Below are 13051 nucleotides of genomic sequence, written 5' to 3'. Positions count from 1 at the left end.
CGTTGCTGTGCGTGGGCTTTCTCTAGTTGCGGTGAGCAGGGGCTACTTTTCGTTGATGTGCACGGGCTTCTCATTGCGGTGGCTTCTCTTGTTGCAGAGCACGGGCTCTAGGCACGCAGGCTTCAGTAGTTGTGGCTCGCAGGCTCTAGAGCGCAGGCTTAGTAATTGTGGTGCATGAGCTTAGTTGCTCCGCGGCATGTGGGATATTCCCGGCCCAGGGATTGAACCCATGTCCCCTGCATTGGCAGGCGGATTCTTAACCACTGTGCCACGAGGGAAGTCCAAAGTGACTGGTTTAAGACTGAACATCTAAGATAACCAAATTTCTTTTATTTTAGCTATAATTTCCAAGGGCACTTTTTTGTCTCTATAATTATTCATTTTTCATAGCATCCTGTTTTTATTTCATTGATGTAACATCTCTTCTCTTTGAGAAGATAAAGTTTTATTCTGATATCTGAATTGTCTCCATTTTCTCCAAGTTCCTTTTTACTAACTCAGATTTCTGGCTCTAGTGTTAGAGTCTGTTAACCCAAAACAATAAAACAGCAAAACGAGTTTATTTGGGAGCAGCAAAGAATTGCACCTCAGGACACACAACTACGGTGAACCACATGCAAGTCTAGTTAAGAAAAAGAAAGGAGACGCTTTTATAGAGAAGGGGAAATTGGGAGTGGCTGTTAAAAACAAAAAGTCCATTGGAGGAAACTGGGACTTTGAAGTATAGTGGCCTTTCACTGGCTGAGCTGTTGCCAGGCAAGGAGAAATCTTTCTTCCTCCCAAGGTGGTATAGTAGTGTCACTTCTTGCTAGAGATGCAAGGTAGGTCTCTACCTGTCAGGATCTCTATGGATGTTGCGTGGTATGTACATGAGAGCTCCCCCTCTGGCCTCCCAGCTCCATCTTAGTGAGGTTTCCTTTTGTTAATTTTCACAAGTCTTTCCTGAGTATCTGACCATCCTTGAATGTCCGTTCATATTTACGAGAGAGGGGCTAAACAGATGACTGGAAGCGCTGATGTACTGATAGGTCTTAGAAACTTGTGGGTATCACTCCATGGTGATCAGGAAGCAAGCAGGCATTTCCATTGAGAGACCTCCAAATGCCAGTATTTTCAGTACCTACGGCTGTAAAGGATGAAATTATCAAGCAATAATACAACACAATTCCTTTGGATTTCCAGGTTGAAATGGCCCATCAAGGCATATTATAATGAAAATCAGAAAACCAGAGATCCTGAAAGTGTCCTAAGAGAGAAAAAAGTCATAATGAGGGCTTCCCTGGTGGCGCAGTGGTTGAGAGTCCGCCTGCCGATGCAGGGGACACGGGTTCGTGCCCCGGTCTGGGAAGATCCCACATGCCGCGGAGCGGCTGTGCCCGTGAGCCGTGGCCGCTGAGCCTGTGCGTCCGGAGCCTGTGCTCCGCAACGGGAGAGGCCACGACAGTGAGAGGCCCGCGTACCGCAAAAAAAAAAAAAAAAAAAGTCATAATGAAAGAATCAAAAATCAAAATGATGTGAGACTTAATAGACCACGGGGAACTAGAAGACAGTGGAGGTGATGCCTTCTGAGGAAAAGGATCCTCCTCTTAGAACCTAACACACAGCCAAACTGTCATTCAAGAGTGAGAGAAGAATAAAAATATTTTCAGACATTCAAGATCTCAAAATATTAACCCTCCACGCACCCTTTCTCAGGAAGCTACTGGAGGATACCCTCCCTTAAGGGTAGCTGTAGTGGGCCTCAAGGACAACCCAATACAGATGGAAACAGAGGACAAGGGCTCCAGGAGGTATGCTGGAAAATAAACATGAAGATTACCTCCTGTGCAGCCTCATTGAGAGGTGACTTTGCAGCTTTGACAGAGAAATGAAAACAATAAAAAGAGGTCATTCTGAACTCCAGGAAAAATAAAAAGTTGTACAAGAAATATAATTACAATATGTTATATGGCTCATCTGTAAACATTATGTAGTCACATAACATAAATAACCAACACTGAAAGGAGGTGGGAAGTCAAAGCTGTGTGGGAGTGAGGACCTGAGAGCTAAATCCTTATTTTTCATAGTAGGAAGTCAATATTTAATGTTCAAAAAACATTGGATGTAATATAACCACATTATTTATATAAAAGAAGGCAGACACCAGAGACGACAGCTAAAAGAATTGAAGTTGCTGTCTCTGGAGAAGAGGGAGGAAAGTGGGAGGGGCCAGGCAGGAGCATGCTGTTTTGGTAACAAGCTCCGTAGTAGTCTATTTCTGCGTTTAAAACGCTCTACTTGTATTACTCGGAAACAAATGAAATTTAAATCAAAAAGCTTGCGAGCTGTTAGAGGTGGCCCCTGACAGTGGGTGTGGATGCTGGGAAAAGGTGTTCTGCCTGCCTGAGATCTATTCCGAAAGGGCTGGAGGTCCCCAGAGCGCAGAGGACAGACGGTGTGGGAGGGGCCAAGGGCCTTCACGCCTTTTCTGGGGCACTCTGCTCCTGGGATGGATGTGGGTGTGATAGGGGCTCAAAATTGGGTTGGATTTTCTTCATACAGCTGCAACGTGCACTTTATAAGGGTAGAGATGTTGCCAAGACTCTGACATTACATTTCTGTCAGATTTTGTACAGTGTTGGGGGATTCCTAATTTCCCGATGTCTTCAAATGTGTTTTATTTTTTTAACATCTTTATTGGAGTATAATTGCTTTACAATGGTGTGTTAGTTTCTGCTTTATAACAAAGTGAATCAGCTATACATATATCCCCATATCTCTTCCCTCTTGCGCCTCCCTCCCTCCCACCCCTCTGATGTGTTTTAGAGAGAAGTTGAGAGAGTGCAGGGGGCCACTCAGAAGCCACTGTGTTTGGACATCTGCGTTCTTCTTTCTACAACAGCCTGAGCAGGTCGGCCTCCCTCTCACTCTCTTTTTCTCCTCTCTCTTTCTCTCTCTTTTAAATTGAGGAATAATTACAGTAAAATGCACAGATGTTAAGCATATAGTTGGTGAGTTTTAACAAAGGTGTTCACCAACACCCCATTCAAGATAGAAAGCACTGCTATCGCATCCCCCTGTATCCCTTCCAGTGCCCCATCAGAGGCAACACTTGTTCTAAATTATATCCCCAAGAGACGATTTTGCGCGTTCTTGGACTTCGTATGAATGAAATCATACACCTGTACTCTCGTGTGTCCGACTTCTTTCCCTCAACATATTTTTGAGATTCATCTGGGTTGTTGAATGCATCAGTAACTCATTTCTTTTTATTGATGAGTACGATTCCAGTGTATGAATAACATGGCTATTTATTCATTTTCTTAACAAGTCTCTTCTTTCTCAAGACCGGCCTTGTTTCTGAGCTGGAGCAAGACTTCTTTACATGACCCTTTTTACTAACACACTAATGAGGTTGTTTCCACTGAGTGGAGTTGAAAGATTAAAATTTAGGCTTTATGAAGGACCAGCATCATTTACCCACATGTTATAAATGGAAATTGGATGTAATACATGCTCATTTAGGTTGAAGCTATTTGTGCACCAGGAGACAAATTAAAAGCCTGTGACAATAACCCAATGTGAGGTAACTGAAGTTTGCACCAGAGTTTTTGCTGTGAAAAGAGAAAGGGAGGAACAGATGGGATAAATATTTCACAGGAAAACTTGACAGGGCTTTGTGACAGATTAGGTGTATGGGATGAAGGGGCAGGATGAAACAAATGCTATTTCCGGGTGGACATCTGCCTGGTGGGTCCCTCTTCTCTTTCACCTTGGGCCAGTCACTCCTTCTGCAAGCTCTGTCCTGTTGGGAATTTTAAGGAGCTCTGATTCAGTGGCTCAGCCTGCCTTCCATGCCCACTTGTACCTTTTATATACACCTCGCAGCTATTGAAAGGCATAGTGAAATTGCGGAAAGAACACTGAGTTTGGACTTGGTTAGTCTATCATTCTTTCACTTGCTTAGGCTCCCTAAGTCTCAGTTTCCTCATAGGTGAAATGAAGGTGAGTAAATATCCCCACCCTACCAGATCGTTTTGAGAATCAAGGGAAGTGACTTCAAATTTCTTATAATGGTTCACAAGAAACTAATAAGAGAAATCACCTGTAGGAGGGGGTATGAGGGATGGGGGAAGCAGTGGGAGTTAAACTTTTAGTGAACACCTTTTTTTTTTTTAACCATGTGAGCATATTACCTTTTAAAAAGAAAATCCTAAACAGAATCAAATAAGCTATCTCTACAAATGATTAGGCATTCTAGACTGCTGAAAAGGACAGAGCCTGGCTACCTCCTGTCTGTGAGAATCTTGAGGTCCATTAGCCCAGAAGTCCTATCACTCCAGGATAGCTGACAATAGCAAATTATTTCACTTTAATGACAAAAAATGGGTTTTGGGTTGCAGTGAGAGGACTCTGCTCCGAGAGTAAAGAGATCTGGATCCTGGTCCTGGCTTTTCTGTGTCATTCAGGTGTGTTCCTTCTCTTCTCTGTGTCTTCTATTGAATGAAAGAGTTAGACTGCATGATCTTTGAGATGCTTCCAGCTCTGACATGCTAGAATATAATGCTAACTTCTAAGCAACAGAGGGTCTCATAATGTGATATCTGTAAAGGATTTGCTGGCGACATTTTTGTATCTAAGACAGGAGCAGGGCAAAGAATCACATGCTTCTCTTTTCACCTTTTATTTCCTTTGATACTGAAGTACCCAGAAGCAATGAGTCAAATGGAGTGTGTTTTCCAGAAAAGAAAATTGAGCTGTGTTTCAGTAGAACCATTGGTGCAATCCCATTGCTGTTTGCTACTGACATTAGCCAAAGGGTGTATCAGTGGTATTTTATGTATACACGGCACTTTATATGGATAAAGTTATATCCACTCTATATGGATAAAGTGGATCCACTTTATATGGATATCTACTTTTTATGGATAAAGTTCCTATTCAATGAATAGGAACTCAAAGATCATATAGTTCAAATTCTAACAAGACTCAAACAATGGCCTTTGGGGCTTCCCTGGTGGCTCAGTGGTTGAGAATCCGCCTGCCAATGCAGGGGACACGGGTTCAAGCCCTGGCCTGGGAAGATCCCACATGCCGTGGAGCAACTAGGCCCGTGAGCCACAACTACTGAGCCTGTGCATCTGGAGCTTGTGCTCCGCAACAAGAGAGGCCGCGACAGTGAGAGGCCTGTGCACCGGGATGAAGAGTGGCCCCCGCTCGCCGCAACTAGAGAAAGCCCTCGCACAGAAACGAAGACCCAACACAGCCAAAAATAATAAATAAATTAAAAAAAAATAAACAAAAAAACAATGGCCTTTGTTGCCAAGGAACTCATCTCCTGAGGTGCTTCATTCCGTTTTCATCTTGCTCAAATCATTAGGAAACTGTTCCTTAGGTTGAGCTGAAATCTTGACTTCATGATCACTATTAGTGCCAGCTTAGCTCTCTGGGGCTACAAACTACACCTATGTTCTCTCTGGCCAAGGTTGCAAACTGCTGAAATGCAGGCAGTATTAGACCATGACTTGTTGGCTCTTAATAGTGTTTAAAAATATCTCAATTAGTTTTTGACATTAAAACATCATGAGTTTTTTGTTTGTTTGTTTACATAAACTGTTTCTGACTTTTCTGGAAAGATCAAAAGGTCTGTGCAGCTGCCTCCCCAATATGATTCTTCCCTTTTTAGTAAACAATTCAAGGCTTTGTTCCAGTCCCTATCCTCTCTGGCTCAGCCTATGTGCTGTTGGGAGAGGGTGATCCCACCCCTGGTTCTAGAGCAGGGCATGCAAACTAGTCCTAATTCATCAGCATAGCCCTACCTTTTGTCACCTTTGTTGATTCAGAAACAAGCACTGCTTAAAGACTGGGTTCCTTGGAAACAGAATCCAAGATGGAGAGCTGCATGCAGAAGGCTTACTGAGGAGTGTCCTTAGGACACACACCTATGGGGACCTGAAGAAGACAAGGTTGGGGGTGGAGAGAAGCCGACCAGCAAAGTAGGTGCAATGTAGTTACAACCAAAGCCTCAGCTGATCCCAGGAACTCAGGAATGGGGATGGCCCTTCAGAGTTGTCCCAAACTGAAGTAAGGGGGCCAGACATTTGTATTCCCACATCAGCCAGTCACAGGCCTCAGGCTGCACCCTGGAAGGGGGTGTAAAACCTTGGGGGAAGTGGTTTCCTAAGGCTCAGAGCAAGACTATTCCCAGCAGCTGAGGGATGGATGTGTTGCCCCAGAAGAGGGGACCTGGGCTGAGCCCCATAGTATCTCCTACCGGCATAAGACTCAATCCAGATTAATAGAGATTTGCTAGGACTCCTGAGAAAGAGACTTCCAGAAGTGACCTGTATCTCTCTGGATATGGACAAGGAGCTCTGGGACTTGTCCTTAGCCATCTCACATCAAGGTCAGCTTTGATAACACTGGTGCTCTGCTGAATCAAACCAACCCTGAAGCTTAAATTACCTGGACTTTTAGTGTGAGCTTCATCGTTAAGTCAGTTTTCTGGTTGTTTTAATTACTTACAAATGAACATACTTTGACACATTCTGCATCGCAGAGCTACATTCCCTGGCAATAACCCGCCAAATAGCAGCTGCCTCCCTTTAAGATGGGTCACTTGGTTTCCAGTTTACTAGTGCCCACTTGGCTTTCAGAGGTGGTAGCCGAGAGCTAAATCCTAGTCTTCTAATGATATGAAGTCAATAGATAATGTCTAAAGTGGAAAAACCAAGACATAGAACAGAGCATGTGTCTATAAATATGAGGTAACATCAGAAGAAATAGCTAAAAGTGTTGGCAGTAGTTGCCTCTGGGGAGCTCTGTCAGGGTGGGATGGGACAAGGCACTGCAACTGGTTTTTGTGGGAAGCTTTGAAGTGCGCTTTAATTTGAAACTCTGTGTATCCCCGGTTGCTAATGCATGCCCTGGGGCATCTTGCCGTGCTCTGGGACTCTCCCATCTCCTAGTTCTCTTGCCTTCCTCTGGCCTTTCTTCTGGGTAGGGGGTTTCCTAAATGCTGGTTGATAATCATCTTAAGCTACCCTTTCTCTCTTTATTATCTTATGCATTCTATCCGCTCCTGGGAGACTTTGTTCCCTACTCCTGATCTCTCCTCTTTAGCTCCTGATCCCTATTTCTTCCACAGGATCACCTTGGAATTCCCCTGCCCTATTTCCAACTTGCATGAGGAGGTAACCAAGGTCTCTCCTAGCCCTAACATGCTATGAGGTCTGAAAAATTATATGGAAACATTTAACAAGTCATAAGAATGGATCTCTTTCATTTACTTAATATCATTAGCCATTTTTTTCTTTTGTCATGTTGACTGAAGAAATGCACAACCTAAAAGTTGAGAATTATGTTTTATTTGGCTAACAAAACTGAGGATGAAAGCCCAGGACGAAACCTCTCAGATAGCTCTGAGAGACTGCTCTGAGGAGGTAAGGGAGGAGCTGGGATATAGAGGAGTATTTGCAGCAAAGGGCAGGTAGTCAGAACTCCAAAAGATTACTGTTTTTCGTTTTAATGCTTTATTTAGTTATTTTTGGACTGGTTTTTACTGTGGTAAAATTTATATAACATAAAGTTCACCATTTTAACCATTTAAAATTACACAGTCCAGTAGCATTTAGTCATGAAACCACCACCACTACTTAGTTCCAGAACATTTTCATCACCCCGAGGGAAACCCTGTACCCATTAAGCAGTCGCTCCACCTTCTGGCCTCCCCTCACCCTGGGCAGCTCCTTATCTGCTTTCTGTCTCTATAGATTTGCCTGTTTTGGACATTTCGTATAAGTTGAGTCATATAATTTGAAGTCTTTCAATACTGTGAAAAAGCCAAGTAACATCTTAATATTATTAGGAAAATAATTTTGATCTTATGGACCTCCTGGAAGAGTCTCAGGATCCCCCAGAGGTCTGCAGAGCAGACTTTGAGAACTGCTGGTCTAGGTCATCCAAGTTGTGGGGCACCAGCCAGCTCCCCATTACAGCTTCTCTCCCAGCACAAGGTGATTGTCATGTCCCCACGTCCAACCTGAGGCCTCTACACCTCAGCTTCTCATTTCCCGTGAAAACTCAGTCCGCCACTTCCTGCAAAGTTGAGATTACAATGGATTCACATTCAAACTGCCCAGAGGAACCAAACAACCAAATGGGGACACGTTTTTATAAGTTATAAATCTGATTGTGGTAAGAAACTATACCACAAACTGGTTTCCGGTAAAATTCTGATCACTTCCTGCCACTGTCATTACATTTTATCATCACAGTAGTTACCTTTTACCTGTGATGAGAGCTGTCATGTACTTTTGAATATCAAGCAGCAGCCATGCCATAAATTGCTAGCCCCTTTTTCCTCTAATGATCACAGCTTATTTTATTCTTCAAGTATGCTTCTCAGAGTAATCAGCATGCTTATTATACAGCATATTCAAATGTTAATGCATACATTGAACTCATGCTATTGTGAGACCCATTTGCTCGGGAGCTAAAATTATGTTGCCATTCTGCTTGGTGCTAGAGGTTCTGTGCTCGAAACCGGTTTTCCACATACAAGGAGCCCAGGTTATTTAACAAGAATGTGAGCTAGAATGAGACCTTCTCAACAATGACTTCAACAAGAGAAGCCACTGCAATGAGAAGCCTGCGCACCGCAACGAAGAGTAGCCACCACTCGCTGAAACTAGAGAAAGCCCGCGCAGGGCAACAAAGACCCAACACAGCCAAAAATAAATGAATGAATGAATGAATGAATGAATAAATAAATAAATAATTTAAAAATAACATTAAAAAAAATCAGTTCCTCCGTCACATTAGCCACATTTACAGTGTTCCATAGTCACATGTGACTAGTGGCTACCATATTGGATCATACAGAAGAACATTCCCATCATTGTGGAAAGTTCTATTGGACAGCTCTGCTCTAGAACATTCTAGGTGTACTTCTAAAAAAGGGCCAAACCAGGTAGGATATCATTTTAATGTGCTTATTTTTCCTTTGCTTTCTTCAAGACCCAGCTCATATATCAATTCTTCTGGGAATTTGCCACATGTGTGGTCTGTGACGGTATGCTATAGGAAGCCAAGCATTCTGAGCTATGCAGTTCTTTGTGGTAATGCGTGGATCTAGCTAGAACTTAGTATGGAGATCCTGGCATAGCTATTTGTCAATCCTTAACCAAAATGTGGCCTTTCTCTATCTGGGGAAGGCATCCTCCTTGACAAAGCAATTAGCTTTGGGGCAGGAGGGAAAGGAGGGAAACACTGGCCTAGCCAGCCAGATCTGCTGAATCCACTTCTGTAGCTATAAAAATAATTTGTAATAAAAGCTTTTGACCTCCTGTCCATAAACATTACATAGGCCATCTCGGCCAGGTCATCAAGAAATGGAAGTCAGGGTGTGATTTGCTTGATACAAGATATCTTGTCATCTTACCTGTGGACCCTCACTAAATTTTTAGTCTGCTGTCTTTCTCTTTCAATTTTCTGTGCTGGAGCTCTTAGAATTTCTCATAATAAGATCTGTCATTTCTACCTTCTAAATCTCTCTAGAATCTGTGCTTTCCTTTAATACCCTCAGTGAATTTATCTTCTCTCTCCTTTCCCACCCAGCCCCCTTATTGTCACCTAAATGCTCTAAGAACATTACCTGATTATGGCATTCTCCACCCTAAAACCCCTCAGTGGCTCCCCATGACATCATAAAAGCCTCTCCTTGGGCCCCCAGCTACCTCTCTGGTTTCAGATCTTTCCATTCCCTGGTGTGTAGCACACATTCCAGCTTCTCTGTTACTGTGCCCAGAACCAAGATGCCTTTTCACATCTCTGTGCCTTTGTATACTCACACCTCCCTCTGTCTGAAATGAGCCCCCCACCACCTTTAATCCCCCTGGAGAATTTCTACCCCCTTGTTAAGGTAACATTTAAATCTTATCTCTTCTGAGAAGCCCAGCCTGAGCCCTCAGACAGACTTAGGTGATCCATCAACTGTGCCCAAACGCTGTGTGGGCTTTGGTCATAACCCAGTCTGTATATGACACTCATGAGTCTGTTTCTCCCACTAAACTGTGAGGTCTCAAGGGCAGGCAGCACATCTGACTCATCTCTTACCCACTGTGGCAAGCACAGGACCTGACTCACAACAAACACTTACTAAATGCCTGTTAGAATGAACAATAATCTGTGCCATTATGAGGTTCTGCTATGAGGGTCCTCTGTGTGGAGCTGCTGGGCTCCTTAGGGTTCACCCTTGCTGATAGAGGCCTAGGGCCAAGTGGCACTGGTAGCTGAGGATGTGCAGAAAAGCAAAAGGCCTGCAGCTGCTCCCACTGAAAGCCTCCCTGTATGCGTGCAGCTCGTTCCCTCTCAGACTTTGCGACTCGCACAAGCCCATTCCTTGTCTTTCATGAAAAAAACACAGGACCCCTTGGAGAATGTTCCTGTAGGGACCCATCTGTGGGTGATTCTATGGGGGAGAATTATGGGCAAGGGGGAGAAACATCTTAATAGAATGGAGAGGGATGAAACATTGCTACTCTTGCTTAGCATTGGGATGTCGCTCGAGGGGGAATGTAGGAGCTGGTAGCAACACTTCTTATGTTTTAGAAAGTACCCTGTGATTACCAAAACCTTCCACTTTTATCATCTTCTTGAGCCTGTTATCCACCCTGAGGGGCAGGCAAGACAGAGCTGGGGTTATTTGTAGATAAGGAGACTAATATCCAGAGAGGTGAAGTGACTTGCCCAAGGTCATGTTTTGAGCAAAGGCCCACAAAAATGAAGTGACTTTCCCAGGGTTGTGAAGTAATATTCAGAACTATAACATATGGGGTTACTTGTAAAAATTTCTGCGGGTTTTAAACTATTTATTTATTTATTTTTGGCTGCGTTGGGTCTTCGTTGCTGCACGTGGGCTTTCTCTAGTTGAGGCAAGCGGGGGCTACTCTTCGTTGTGGTGCACGGGCTTCTCATTGCGGTGGCTTCTCTTGCTGCAGGTCACGGGCTCTAGGAGCCTGGGCTTCAGTAGTTGTGTCATGCAGGCTCAGTAGTTGTGGCTCGTGGGCTTAGTTACTCCACGGCATGTGGGATCTTCCTGGACCAGGAAGAACCCATGTTCCCCTGCATCGGCAGGCGGATTCTTAACCACTGCGCCACCAGGGAAGTCCCTCTGTGGGGTTTTCTTTAATAAAATTTTTGAAATCAGAAACATTTTCTGGTAAATTGAGTCCACACAGGGCTTTCAGACATCTCTTGGGAAATTTGACTAGATGACATTGAAGATTTCTTCCAGCGGTGAAATTCTATGAAATTTAGTGTTTACTGTGTCCCAGGTTCACGTAACTCCATAAAGTACAATTACCAGTTTGCAAGTAATTTACAAAACAAAGAGCTCTCCTGCCCAGTCAAGCATCACTGTCTGACTTACTAGAAAGTCTCAAGCCCATTACTTACATATTGTATCACCTACTCATCAATCTCTTCTTTCCACTCCTACTTCCTACACTGTAGCAACTCTATTACTTGATCAATCGTTCACTTCCTCTGTCAGAGATAACTAGGATTTAGAGCTAAAGGCATAATTTCTATATAAGACTAGAAAGCAGAACTGTTGTGTCTTATTGAGATCTTAATTTAATTCCCATTAAAGGGGAATTGAATTGACTGGATTAGTGAAGTTTCATTCTACTCATTCCTCCTCAGAGAGACGACTGAACCCATGTGGGTGCCATATTTGGTAGTGGGATATGGGAATGGAGTTTTCCATAGATCAGGGTAGGGGTAGGGTTTTCTAGAAAGGAAAATCTGTCTTGGTTGGATGGACCAAGTTATTTAAATTCTGCCTGATAATTCTGTCCAATCTCTTTGCATGAGCACAAAGTATTGTACACCCATCTGAACTGGGTAAAAACAGAAGTTAATAGCAGCTCTGTGGAAATAGATACCCTACTTATCTTCTGATCCAAGAGTCCAGGCTCCATCTGCTGCACCACACACTCTTCAGGGTGATAATTGCTCCTATTAGTTAGTGTTTCCTGAGAAGTGAAGCATAGTATCCAATTTTAATAATGAAGGCTATGGCAGTAATAACATGAAACATCCTATTTTATTTTCATCAAGAAGACCAAACCCATCAGATAGAAGGATTATGGGTAATTCTGGGTATTGCTGGCAGTCTCTGAAGATGACAATTCTGTCTGGGTTTAATTTCTCTCTTGATTACCAAGAACATTTTGATACTTAAGAATAGATGTGCTTGTTGCTGACGGGGAGGGGAGGGCTCATTACAAAGTGCTGGGGCAGACCTGCACCCTCTTTTCTTCCAGTGGAACATCAGACTTTGCTACATGACTCCCACACAGGTGTCTATCACAGCTGAGCAACTCTGGCTTCCCTAAAATGAGAGTGCTAACAATAAAGGGTGACAATACAGAACATAAAGAAGCACAAAGGAAGTCTTCATCCTCATGTTGAACTTGCCCAGGATATATGCTGATGAAATCAGATCTGATCACATCCTGAGCTCCATCTGTTAAAGGTGCTCACAGCCACTTAGGAGAATGCCAGGGAAGAAAGACCTGACAATACATTTTCTGCCTGCTAAAGTAACTCCTTCTTTTCTCTCTGGCTAAAAATACAACCAAAGTGTCACTAAAACACACACACACACACACACACACACACACACACACACACACACAAACCCAAAATACAAGAAAGCCTAACATTTGTTGAACAGATTGTGTTAGAATATCAATTAGCTAAGCGTTTGGTATGCAAACATCCCCGATGCGAACTCACCCAGAGGAGGACTTGCAGGGAGGGGGAACGGAGAGTGTCAGAGAATTAGGGAGCAAGGCAGGCTGCCTCCAAGGGAAAGTGCTTGGAACCAAAGCTCAAGACCTAGTTGACAGGTGAGAATGGTGCAATTGCCTTTTACGTCCACCTAGTGGCAGAGTTCTAGCCAGAGTCATCGCTACCTCAACTGGTTCAGGTGACGACCATTTACTTGGACGTATAATATAACATTCAGCACTGGCGCTGAACCATTTGGAAGGCTGCAATTCTT

At 43.5% G+C, this 13051-nt stretch overlaps 1 protein-coding gene across 2 annotated transcripts in view; it reads left to right on the top strand.

The window, feature by feature from the left end:
- The window catches only part of HEMGN (hemogen), a 42801-nt gene that overhangs the window by 9327 nt on the left and 20423 nt on the right, over nt 1–13051 (top strand). The gene's annotated exons all lie outside the window — the stretch shown is intronic.

The sequence above is a fragment of the Orcinus orca genome, chromosome 6, assembly GCF_937001465.1.
Source record: "Orcinus orca chromosome 6, mOrcOrc1.1, whole genome shotgun sequence".
In the NCBI taxonomy this organism is placed as follows: Eukaryota; Metazoa; Chordata; class Mammalia; order Artiodactyla; family Delphinidae; genus Orcinus; species Orcinus orca.
The sequence above is the reverse complement of the archived record's forward strand: the minus strand, read 5'-3'. Positions and strand labels throughout refer to the sequence as shown.